Source organism: Bos indicus x Bos taurus, chromosome 11 (assembly GCF_003369695.1).
Source record: "Bos indicus x Bos taurus breed Angus x Brahman F1 hybrid chromosome 11, Bos_hybrid_MaternalHap_v2.0, whole genome shotgun sequence".
Lineage (NCBI taxonomy): Eukaryota > Metazoa > Chordata > Mammalia > Artiodactyla > Bovidae > Bos > Bos indicus x Bos taurus.
In genome coordinates, this window is record NC_040086.1 from 36,398,796 (window position 1) to 36,411,870 (window position 13,075).

Genomic DNA, 13,075 nt, shown 5'->3' on the forward strand with positions numbered 1-13,075 from the left:
TCACGGCTCTTATGGCTCCTGTATTGACAGGAAGGCTCTTTACCACTAGTGCCACCAGAGAAGCCCCTTAAAATACCTTACTATTGATTATAAACCAGTGGGTGGAAAAAACTTTTTTTTAAGCCAAAAACAATACGTCCTAGTAGTTGCCATCATGATAGAAAGCAACATAGTTATTTCAGTTATTCTGTTATTACCTAAAACCAGAATCAACAAACTAGAGGACCAAATCTGTTTCACCAACTATTTTTGTAAATAAAATGTTATTGCAGTACAGGTAAGCTCATTCATTATAGAAGTGTCTTTGGCTCCTTTTACACTATAGCTGCAGAGTTGATTAGTTGTGACAGAACCCATGGGTTTCCCAGGAGAATATGGCAACCCACTCCAGTATTCTTGCCCGGAGAATCCCCATGGACAGAGAAGCCTGGCAGGCTACAGTCCATAGGGTTGCAGAGTTGGACACAACTGAAGTGACTTAGCATGCACACATGACAGAACCCATATGACCTATGAAGCCTAAAATGTTTATTATCTGAACCTTTACAGAAAAAGTTTACCAACTCCTGGCCTCCCATGTAATATTTATGATGGCAATTTTTAATTTGTTAAGGTAGAGTTGATCTTTTGAAAATGCCAAAAATTCATTTGAAAAAAAGAAAGGTTAATAATTTGAGTGATCACATGTTCTGATGCCATTTTGTCCAAAATAAAATGTGAGTGTATTTAAACTATTTTTTAATGATTTCATTAGGACAACCTACTGAATGGGAGAAAATATTTGTAAATGATATGACCAACAAAGAATATCTAATACATATATATGTGTGTGTGTGTACATATACACACACACATATATATATATATATCTCATACAATTCAACATCAAAAAAAAAAAAAAACCTGGTTTAATGGCCATAGAATTCATAAGGATTTCATTTATAAGTAGGCTCTGAAGAACCAAAGTGGGATTCCCAGAATGTCTGAGCATTATTGAAATAAACATATAGAGAATTATTCTTTTAAATTAAAAATTAGCTTTCCTTTATTGCCTATTCTGCCTTCTTTTTAAAAAAAAAAATCAATCCTGGATAAAAATGTCTACCTGATTCCAAAATAACTGAACAAATAACTTGCACATTATCTATGGTACAAAAGATGTTGTATGATAGAACTTTTTATTTTACAGCTGAGGTGTACTGGTATAAACATATAACTCTGAATTTAATTGACCATCTGAGAAACTTTAATCAACAGTTCACAGTTTAATAAACAGTTCACAGACTGTTTTGTGAAGAGAGTCACATTATAAGTGCTCAGACTACATAAATACGTTGGCTAGCCTTTGGCCAATGAGCAAAGTGAAAAATAAAAATTGACCCCTAGAGAAATTTATGTCATCTTACTAGTGCTATTACTAAGCTTGCTTTTCCCCACAACTTTCTATTCTGAAAAATTTCAAATCTATGGAAAAGTTGCAAGAATAACAAGACTCCTATACTCTTTTTCTTGATCATCAGTTGTTAATATTTTGTCAAATTTGCTTCTCTCTCTCCTTTCCTTCCTTCCTCTCTCCCTTCTTTCCTTCCTTTTTTTTTTTTGCTGAATCATTTGAAAATAAGATGTAGATATAACATTTTACCCTTAAATACTTTAGCATGCATAACCTGAGACTATAACCTTATGGTTATTTCAAAAAGTTTCCATGAATTTCCAATTGATTGTGTTTTTTATTGTGTTGTTATTTTTGTGGATGATGATACCATTTTACATTTTATGTATGTATGTGTGAACATATATTTTATTATTCTTGAGTAAATAACTTGGAGTGGAATTGCTGGAGCTCGTGAAAAATGTTTGTTTAACTTCATAAAAAAACCTCCATACTTTTAAAGAGTAATTGTCACTTTAGCATTTCCATAACCATAATCAATGGTTCAATTGCTCTGTATCCTCATGAATACTTGATTTTGCGAGTCTTTTGCATTGTAACCATTCTAATGTGTCTCTTGTGGTATTACATTATGACAGTTTGCATTTGCCTTATGACTAAGCATGTTGAATTTTTTTCATATTGCATTTATAGATAATTTTGAGGGGGTACAGTGTCTAAATATTTTGCCCATTAAAAAAATAAACTTTTAATTTTAGAGCGATTTTAGATTTACCAAAAAATTGCAAGATTGTATAGAGAGTTCCCATATCCTCTGTACCCAATTTCCTCTGTTATTAACATCTTATATTAGCATGCTAATATTTGTTACAATTAATGAATCAGTATTTCTACATTATTATTAATTAATGTACATGCTTTATTCATATTCCCTTAAGTGTTGCCTAATGTCTTCTTTCTGTTTCGGAATCCCATCTAGGATATCAGATTACATGTAGCCATCCTGTCCTTTAGGCTGTTCTAGACTATGACAGTTCCTGACTTTTTTTGTTTTTGATGACCTTAATAATTCTGAAGAGTACTCATTAAGTATTTTTAGAATGTGGAATGTCCCTCCATTGGGATTTGTTAGTTATTTTTCTTTTGATTATGCTGGTATTATGGTTTGGGGGAGGAAACTATAGAGTTTAAAGTGCCATTTTTATCACGTCATAACAAAGATACATACTATCACATGACTAATCCCTGTTGATGTTGACCTTAATAACCTGGTGGAGGTAATGTTTGTCAGGTTTGTTATACTTTTTTCTCAAAATGTATTTTGTATTTTTTCCTTTTTATGCATTTCCAAAACAATGTGTTTCTAAAAAATAATAGCTGATCGTAATACTCCCAATATAAGATAGTTTTGCTAAGTTAGTCTTCGATGCTCTCCAACTTCCTTTTCCTCTAACAAGTATAACAAGCTGTAACAGTGGCCACAACATAGTCTATGTCCTCAAGAAACTCATTTTTCAGGGAGTGGCTAGAGAAGTAAAGAGATCATTGCAACAGTGGGACTGACATGTGCTATAATAGAGGAAAGTTCAGGATGCCACGTGTCACTGATGTAACAAGAGAAGGCTTTATGGAGGAAATTGCTTCTAAGCAGAAACCTGAGTGAGGAGGAATTAGCCAGATAAAGCTGGAGAGAGGATGATGGAGAGTTCCAGGTAAAGAAGGTGGTTTCTACAGAACAATAAGTGACAAAGACCATCGTGTGTATCGGTCATTTAGGTAGTTTATGAGGACTTAAGGCCAAGACAGACTGACTAGTGATAGTGTTGGTTGGAGCTTGAGGAGTCCAGAACACAAATACTTAACAAATCACATCAAAGGGTTTAGACCAGCAGTTATCTCTCAGGGTGGGTAGTGGGAGGAGGTAGTACTGTCTCCACTGTCCTGCAACTTACAGAATTCACTTTCTAAATGTAATCATGGCCAAACATTTAAAAATTGGACTAATGTTACATGAGTTTCCTTTCTGGATAGTAAGGGAAGGAGGTAGTAAATTTGATGAAAATTATTTGTTATATAAAATTTTTCCTAACAGGGTTGAGAACCACTAGTATAGACTATGTCAAAGGCAATGAAGAATCCCTGAAAGGGTTTAAAAGGGGAATAACATGATCAGATGTACATTTGGGGAAGATGATTCTGGCTATAATGTGGAGAATAGATTGGAAGGAGCCATCCTGGCAGAATATGGACCAGTTGGATGGCAATTTTGGTAATCCAGGTAGTAGATGATGGTGTCGTAAAATAAGGTATTGGTCATGGAGATAGAACATAATGGTATCTTCCCCTGGATTCTCTAAACAGCTTTACTTATGCTATTATGTTCGTTTTCAGGACCAAAATAGCGTTTGAAATTTGAGGTATTTTTAAAAATAATGAAGAAATATTTTGCAGCAGGGCATTTACCCAGGTTTCTTGAATTATATCAGTAGTGCAATAATTTAGAGTCGGACTCTGGTTAAGAAGTCTGAGTCCTCGCTTTGACACTGAATAGCCCTAGCTTTGGGAAAATTTGGTTAATTTTTCTAGGCCTCAGTTACTTCATTAGCAAAACGGGGATATTAATTGCATCTGCCATGTTGTAATTCCATGAGCATCAGTATTCACTTCACCTACTTATTAGACCAGCCTTGACTCTAGCTAAAAGGAGTTTCAGAGGCACATCACATAATTATCTTTCAAGTAGTGGTTTTGGACTTATCTCAACTATCTACATGCTCACATTTTGTTTCATATTGGGACAAATTTCAGACAATTCTAGGATTGGAATTTCTGAGTATGATTAGCAGCCATGGAAGAGAGTGAAACTTACCAGGCTTTAACTCAATGCTTTTATAATTTGTTATCGTCCTTTAGGGGCATGGAGAAGTATCTTCCAAGGACTTGTGAATGAGGAAATAAAATGGTCCTCTGAGAATAAATTGTAGGATCATGGCAGAAAAATATATAATTACCTGAAAGGGACAGACTTGGGCCAGCTAAAATGTTAGTAACCTAATTGAAGATATTTTAATATGTCCTAAAGATATCAGTCTAAAAAGGATTGATTGGCGTTCAGTTCCTAGATTTAAAAAAACACACACATAGGCGAAACTGGCAGTATCCATCCAACTCAGATTAGGAAAGGAAATCTTAGCTTGCATGTTTCTGATTCTGATTAGAGGTGAATGCAAGGGTTACAGGGCTTCTCAGGTGGCACTGGTGGTAAAGAACCCACCTGCTGATGCAGAGACACAAGAGACGCGGGTTCAATCCCTGGGTCAGGAAACCTGGAGGAGGTCATGGCAACCCATTCCAGTATTCTTGCCTGGAGAATCCCGTGAACAGAGGAGCCTGGTGGGCTACAGTCCATAGGGTCGAAAAGAATTGAACGTGAATGAAGTGATGTTTCATAAGGCTTTGTAAGTTGTCATTATTAGGTTTTGTAAGTTGTCCTTATTTCTTTTCTTCCTTTTCCTTGGAAATAGGAGGCTTTATTTTTCAATGAGCACTAAGTTACCCAGAATAAGGATGGTACTTCCAGCTTCCTTTGAAACTACGTGTGGCTCTATGACCAATTGTTTGTCTATGAGATGCATGCTGACATGGTGTGTGCAACTTTCAGAAGTTTCCATAAGAAAAGGGAATGCTTTCCTTTACCCTTACTTTTTCTTTCTTCCTGCTGTTAGAATATGTATGTGATGGCTGGAGATTAAGCAGCTATCTTGAGCTCTCATGAAGTTGAAACCATGTGTTGAGTATGGAGAGTAACAAGATAGTGGAAGCCTGGGTACTTGGTAATGGTGGATCTGCTTTATCAGTCTTGGACTGTTTAATCAGGACTTCATTTTTGTGAGAGGTCATAACTTGTTCAAGTCTACTTTGTTCAAGCTACTTATATGTGGGGATTTCTACCTCTCACAGCTGAATGTAATCTTAATTACTGCCTCAGAGTCAGTATTAGTTTCCTTTTGCTGAATGAATTACTATAACCTAGTAGATTAATATTAAAATTCAACTTTCAAAAAAAGCTAAGATCATGGCATCTGGTCCCATCACTTCATGGCTGGGAAAACAGGTGGGGAAACAATGGAAACAGTGACAGACTTTATTTTCTTGGGCTCCAGAATCACTGCAGATGGTGACTGTAGCCATGAAGTTAAAAGACGCTTGCTCCTTGGCAGAAAAGCTATGACAAACCTAGATAGCATTATCACAAAGCAGAGACATTACTTTACTGACAAAGTCTGTCTAGTCAAAGCTATAGTTTTTCCAGTAGTCATGTATGGATATGAGAGTTGGACCGTAAAGAAGACCGAACGTTGAAGAATTGATGCTTTTGAACTGTGGTGTTGGAGAGACTCTTGAGAGTCCCTTGGACTGCAAGATCCAACCAGAAAATCCTACAGGAGATCAGTCCTGAATATTCATTGGAAGGACAGATGCTGAAGCTGAAGCTGAAGCTCCAATACTTTAGCCACCTGATGTAAAGAACTGACTCACTGGAAAAGACCCTGATGCTGGGAAATAGTGAAGGCAGGAGGAGAAGGGGACAACAGAGGATGAGATGATTGGATGGTATCACCAACACTATGGACATGAGTTGAGCAAGCTCCGGGAGTTGGTGATGGACAGGGAAGCCTGGTGTGCTGCAGTCCACGGGATTGCAAAGAGTTGGACACGACTGAGCGCCTGAACTGAAGTGAATAGCTTACTATAATGCACATGTGTTCTATTATAGTTCTGGAGATCAGGGATCTTAAATGCATCTCATTAAGCTAAGATCAAAGTGTCAGCAGTGCTGCATTCCTTCTTGGAGGCTTTAAGGGGAAATCCACTTCCTTGCCTTTGTAAGCTTCTTGAGGCTGCCTGTGTTCTTCAGCTTATAGCCCCCTGCTGGCATCACTCCAACCTCTTGTTTCCATCATTACAGCCCTTTCTACTGCCTTTGACCTTCTTTTTTCTCTCTCATAAGGAAGCTTGTAATTATACTGAGCCTACCTCAGTAATCGGGCTTCCCTGATAGCTCAGTTTATTAAGAATTTGCCTGCAGTGTAGAAGACCCCAGTTTGATTTCTGGGTCGGGAAGATTCCCTGGAGAAGGAATAGGCTACCCACTCCAGTATTTTGGGGCTTCCCTGATGGCTCAGCTGGTAAAGAATCTGCCTGCAATGTGGGAGACCTGGATTTGATTCCCAATTTGGGAAGATCCCCTGGAGAAGGTAAAGGCTACCCACTCCAGTCTTCTGGCCTGGAGATTTCCACGGACTGTTTAGTCCATGGGGTAGCAGAGTCGGACTGGACTGAGCGATCACACTTCACCAACTCAGTCATCAAGGGATGATCTTCCCATCTCAAGATCCTTCATGTAATCACACCTGCAAAGTCCTTTTGCTGTGTAAGGTAACATATTCACAGGTTCTGAGTGTTAAGATGTAGACATCTTTGGGGGGCCTTTATTCTGTCTGCCACAGTCTTTCAGTCTAGTTCCGTATGTTCATCTTGGAGAAGGAAATGGCAACCACTCCAGTATTCTTGTCTGGGAAATCCCATGGGCAGAGGAACCTGGCAGGCTACAGTCCATGGGGTCACAAGAGTCGGGCATGACCGAATGACTGAACACACACACACACTCACACACATGTTCATCTCTCTATTCTTATTACTGAGTAATATTCTGACTATGGTTTGATTTCCCAGGTAGGCTATCTCTAGGGAGAAAATATACACATCAACAGACACTGAAGTTTCTGTCCCTATGCAGAGATTTCCCATGGCAAATTAGTAAAGTACTTTCTTAGTATGAATTCTCTTTGCCTTGACTTCAAGGAATCAATGAGAACATGCTGGTCCATGTGAGAGGTTAATTTCTCACTGCAAATGAATAAACTGGCATTTGAATATCTACTTCTGTCTCTGCATGAGTCAGCCTCTTGGGGCTCATACCTAGGGCATTGCAAGGAGTGAGTTTCTGGGCCAGATCCTGAGAAGTGGCTGGATCTAATTGTGGTGTTTCAATCAATCCTGCCCAACTCCTGTTGCCTTCCTGGATGACCCCTTGACCATTTCCCTTTAAGTTCCTTCTCCACTGATTTCTAGATCATTAACTTGAAAGGAGTTAGTCAAAGGTGTGTGAAGTAATGTTGTCCTTAAATCATGTTTTGTAATGTAGGAAAAAAATTAGAAAATATTTTAATGGACATTAGGGTTGTTTTTTTTTTAATACTATTAGCTAATATCTGGGTTTGGGTGGACTCCGGGAGGCGGTGACGGACAGGGAGGCCCGGCATGCTGAGTTTCATGGGGTTGCAAAGAGTCAGACATGGCTGAGCAGCTGAGCTGAACTGAACTGAACTAATATCTCTGACAATGTGACAATAAATAAAACATACTTTTAGTTAGGTAGTAAATGAATAAAGCAATGGAAAAATCGAAATTCATTAAACAAATGAATTCTAATGTAACATTTTAAAGAAAAATGGTTATCAGTGATCATATCAGCAGATAAGATATGGTAAATACCAATTGATGAAAGATTCTTTCAACATATGGTAAATATCAATCAACAAAAGATTCTTTTGAGAATATTAAGGTGACTTAGAACTAGCAAATTCTTTTCACTCGATGCATTGAATTGATTGGGGTAAGCATTGCCTGAGAGTGTAACAATCTCTAAAATTTTCTCTCCCACACAGTGAAATGACTATAATTTAATATTCAGTGTTACCAACACTTTCCCTTACATAATAAAAAAATTAAAGGATAAATTAGGAAAAACAAGTTGGATTTATTGAGACAACTCCAGATAACCACTTCCTGGAAGGTGGGAGGACAGATTTATTCTTATCTCTGAGCCTCCTGATTTAAACATTTGTTCTGTGTCCTTGGCCTGGAATGCCCTTCTTGTTGGTCTAGGAAGCACTTCTTCATTCTCTAAGATTCACATTAAATATGACTGTCTCTGTGAAGTCTTCCTTGAGTCTAAGGGGAAGTTAACCCTTACTATCTTCTGTACTACCACTGTGTACTCTGTACTTTTGATAGATATGTTTTCCTTTCTACTATCTGAAAGTCTTGAGAGAAAGAATATATATATATATATATAAATATACATATATATATGTATGTATGTATGTATACAGTTATTTATTTATTTTACTTAATATAGCACTTACTATAATACTATATTAGGCATTCTTCCAAGCACTGCATAAATATACAGTCATTTAATCCCCATTAGTTATAAGGAATTGGCTCAGTGGTTATGGAGGCTGAGAAGAAGGCCCATAGAGGGACTGAGAAGTCCAGGATCTGTAGTCAGCAAAGCTGAAGAGCTAGCAGAGCCAGTAGTGTGGTTCCAGTCTAAGTCTTAAAGCCAGCATAATGTTTGACCAAATGTCTGGGCACCCTGTCAATCAAATTGACAGCTAAAATGAGCCATCACAGATGTGTAATAGAGAAGGACTCACTGAGGAAGAAATATCTGAGAGAAGGAGGTGAGTGAGTGAGTCATGTCTGGGGGAAGAACATCCCAGGAACAGTAAGCACAAAGGTCTTGGGGTGCCTAGAAGGTTTAAGGAACAGCAAAGGGTAGGGAGACTCCTACTAGAAAGGAAGAGGTGAAGGATGAGGAAATAGGGGACAAAGTTGGAAAAGAAATGAGCCAAGGGCAGAATGTGAAGAGCTTTGAAGGAATTTGAGGAGTTGAGCTTTTACTAAAAATGGCATTGGAAAGTTTCTGAACGGAAGGGTGACCTTCTCTGGTTTATGTTTTATCAGCATCACTCTGACTTGTGTGTTGAGAAGTCTGAATGGAGTCAAAATGGAAGGTAGAAGACTAGTTGTCTCCTCCACTAATTTAGGTGAGACACAGTGATAGTGGAATGATGACAAGTGGTCAGATTCTACACATATGTTGACAGTTGAGTTGACATATCAAATGTGGGGAATGAGAGCAAGAAAGGCATCAAGGATGACTTCTAGGTTTTGGCTTAGCATCTGGGGAAAAGTAGAAGAGGCACAGGGTTCGGCAGTAGGGAGGTAGTGAGAGGGGGTCAGGAGTTCAGTTTTGGACTTGTTAAATTGAGATGTCTATTAGTCATCCAAGCGGAGGTTTAAGGAGGCTGCTGGATATGCGAGTCTAGTGCAGGGGAGAAATGCAGGCTGGACAAAACATATATTGGGTGGTATTTAAAGCCATGAGACTAGATGAGATCACCTAATAAGTGAGTGAAGAAGATAAAGAGGAAAGGTTCGAGGACTGAATTTTGGAATACTCCCAAGTTTTGGAAGTCAGAGTGTTGGAAGAGAACCCAACAAAGAAGACTGAGGAGGAACCAGAGATATAGGTAGAAGACCAGATATGTCTCCTTCTATAAACCAAGTGGAAAAGTGGTTCAAGGAGGAGAGAGTGATTGTATTCTGCTAACCAATCAAGTAAGAGGAAGACTGAATATTTAGCCTTTGGATATAGCAACAGGGAGGTTGAAGTGATCTTGATAAGAGCAATTTAGTTGGAGTGGATTGGATAAATACTGATTGTATTAGGTTTAAGAGAGACTGGGAAGGGAGATTTGGAGGTAGTAGAGATGATGACTATGGACAACCTCCAGAAAAGAAAAAGAATGGGAGTAGTAAATGGAAGAAGAAGTGGGGTCAAGACAGGGTTTTTCAGAGGTGAGAGAAATAATGTCCATAACTGATGGAAAAGATCTAGTGAAAAGGGAAGAATTGAGAACAGAATTGCTGGAGTGAGTCCTTGAGGAGGTGACAGTAAGTGGGCATCTAGGCTACAAGTAGAGCAACTGGTCTTTTGTGGGGGCACGAAGTTTTCATCTATAGCCATAAGAAAGAACCCAGGACTTGGGCACTCATGTAGTTGGTGGGTGTTTGTGGGAGCTCTCTTCTGACTCATTCTATTTCCTCAGTGAAATATGTGAATATGAGAATATGTGAAATGAGAATAGGTGGTGAGTAGGTGTTTGAGGTTTGAGGACAGAGGTGAAGGTATGTAATACCACTAGGGGAAGAGGGATAATAGAAGGACTTGGGGAATATAGTATGATTGCTGGCAGGATTAAGGGCCTACTCAAGGTTTAAGATCATAAATTTAAAGTGCGATCTCTGCATGGTTTGGTTCTTCACCAGGCACAGGTGTAAGCATGGACTACAGGGTGTATTGCCTGTAGTAGATCATTGTGGAATCAAGTGAGTTTCTCAAAGTGTTGGGGGGAAGGACACTAAGGGTACTTGCAATGTATAATAGGAGAAACTAAGCTGAGAAGGGAAACAAGTGACTGTATACATGAATGGGGACTTCTGTGGTGGCTTAGACAGTAAAGAATCTGCCTGCAGTGCAGGACATCCGGGTTCAATCCCAGGGTTGGGAAGAACCCCTGGAGAAGGGAATGGCTGCCCACTCCAGTATTTTTACCAGGAGCATTCCATGGAGAGAGGAGCCTGGTGGGCTACAGTCCATGGGGTCACTAAGAGTCGGACACGACTGAGTGACCAACACCTAGGCTTATACATGAATGAATGTTTTCCTTCGTTGCAACACATTTTTTCCTCTCGCATTCATTGATTCAAAACCTCTTTCTTCTTAATGGCCCATGTAAGAATTGTACCACCCAGAAAGCATGCTGTGCTTAAACAGATTCTTGAATGAGCATGATTTAAGAGGGGGCAAATGTTTTATCATGGGTCTTGGTGTAGAGGAATTTTGCTGTTTAAGTTTTCCCTTAGGTAATCTAGAATTTTTATTTCATTCAAGTTTTAACTTGTTCTGGTGGGAAAACACTGACCTCTGCTAAATGCTAGAGTGTGACTCAGAGAAGTTTCCACAAGCATTCTTTTTTTTTTTCAATTGGGCCAGATCTCGGTATCTTTCTGAGTATTTGGTGAATGATATTTTGATTGATCCTAATTAGGAGTATGTGTCCAGGGGCATGAGGGTGAGGGGACTCTTATTCCCTTTGGGTCCCTGTTTGGCTTCAATTTTGTATTCAGCAGGCAGAACAAGAGACAACCTTTGTTTACAATACAGAGTCTCCTTTAACCCAAGGTAGGGGCAGAGAGTACCAATAAAAAGGTACAAGGCCAACCCATGCACCACACTGACACATCCTCAATTCTGCCTCCCTAAGTTTTACATAGGACACAAACTCAAGGCTCTCTCTGCTTCACTCTGTATAACCATCAGTCCATACATAGCATGGCCACTCCCTCACGTGACTCTGTGGTCAGGGACCTTGGTGATAGTGGAGTGTGTGTGTATGTGGGTACTATTTTAAAACTAGTGTCCTAAAAATAGTTGTGTACAAATAGAAAATGCATGCTGGTTGAGCTCAGGCTTGTTAAGCCCTGGAACTCTTAGTCTGGGAGTATGGCAAGTATATCGTATTCTATTACATAGAACCCCTAACCAAGGGAGAATCTAAAGAAATCTAATACAGAGACACTCCTACATAGACCAGTAGTTCTCAGCAGGGGCAGTACCACCTTTTACGATGTGTTATAGGAACTGTGGGTACATTTTTGGTTATTACAATGATTGAAGGCATGCTAACTGGTATCTGGTGGCTGAGGGCCAGGATTGACAGATGTTTGGAAGAGTTCCATAGGACATAGAAATTGTCCCACCCTACTATCAAATGTCCTTTAAGGCACTGATGTGGGTGAAAAGCTATTTATAATTATCTGAACATAACCCTAACTCTAGTTTTATTTCTGTTTTGTATCACAATTTAAGCATTATGTCAATTAAAATGAGTTGTGGTTTTCTTTTCCCCTGTATATGTGTAGATTATACTATCTATGAATTCCCTTTCAGGACAATGAAGGGATGTTTCATTATAAAAAGGGGATAGTGGGTCTGATACAGTTGAAAACTACTCTTCTAAATATTTGCTTGTGCCTTATTCTTTCCATGCCACAATGACAAATTATCTATAATCTCATTCAGTTTTATCCACAGGAAGTAAGGCGGCATCAATCAGGAGCCCACATTTAAGTCCTAAAGTCAGAAGAGTCTCAGGTGGAGGCTGCCTGTGAGTCCTCCCTTCTTTCCCCATATTAGGAAGAAATGAAGACAGGAACAGTCCTAATTTCTTGTAGAAAAAGAAATCATAGTGAAAATGTGTGAAGGATGAGGTAGTCTGGGGCTAGACATCGTGTTAGGTGGGAATCCCCACCGGGGCAGAGATAACATCTCTGTCTCCTAGTCTGCCTGCAACCTCTCCTCCACTGTAGCTGTCCACACACAACTGGTTCCTTTCCCTAGAAATGTAACTTGCATGTCCCAATTACTCGATAAATACTGCAAACAGACTTCCTTTGTTCTCAAGATATGTGTTGGATGGTAAAAGGTTTACACCAAAACATGCTGTCCACCAAGCTCCAGACATTCCACTTAAGTGAAGGTGCCAAGTGAAAGGTCTGGAAAGATCTTCAAAAGGAAATGCAGAGAGGCAAAGGGTTCATTAATCAGGACCCTACAATTACGAGGATCCAAGGCCTTTTCCCATCATCAGGGTGAAGCAGCTGCAAATATCACAGCAGGGAGGAACAGTACTGACACTGTGATATTATATGCTTAAAATGGAAATGGTGAAGTTATTTATTTTTTAAAAGAGGGAAGCAGACTGA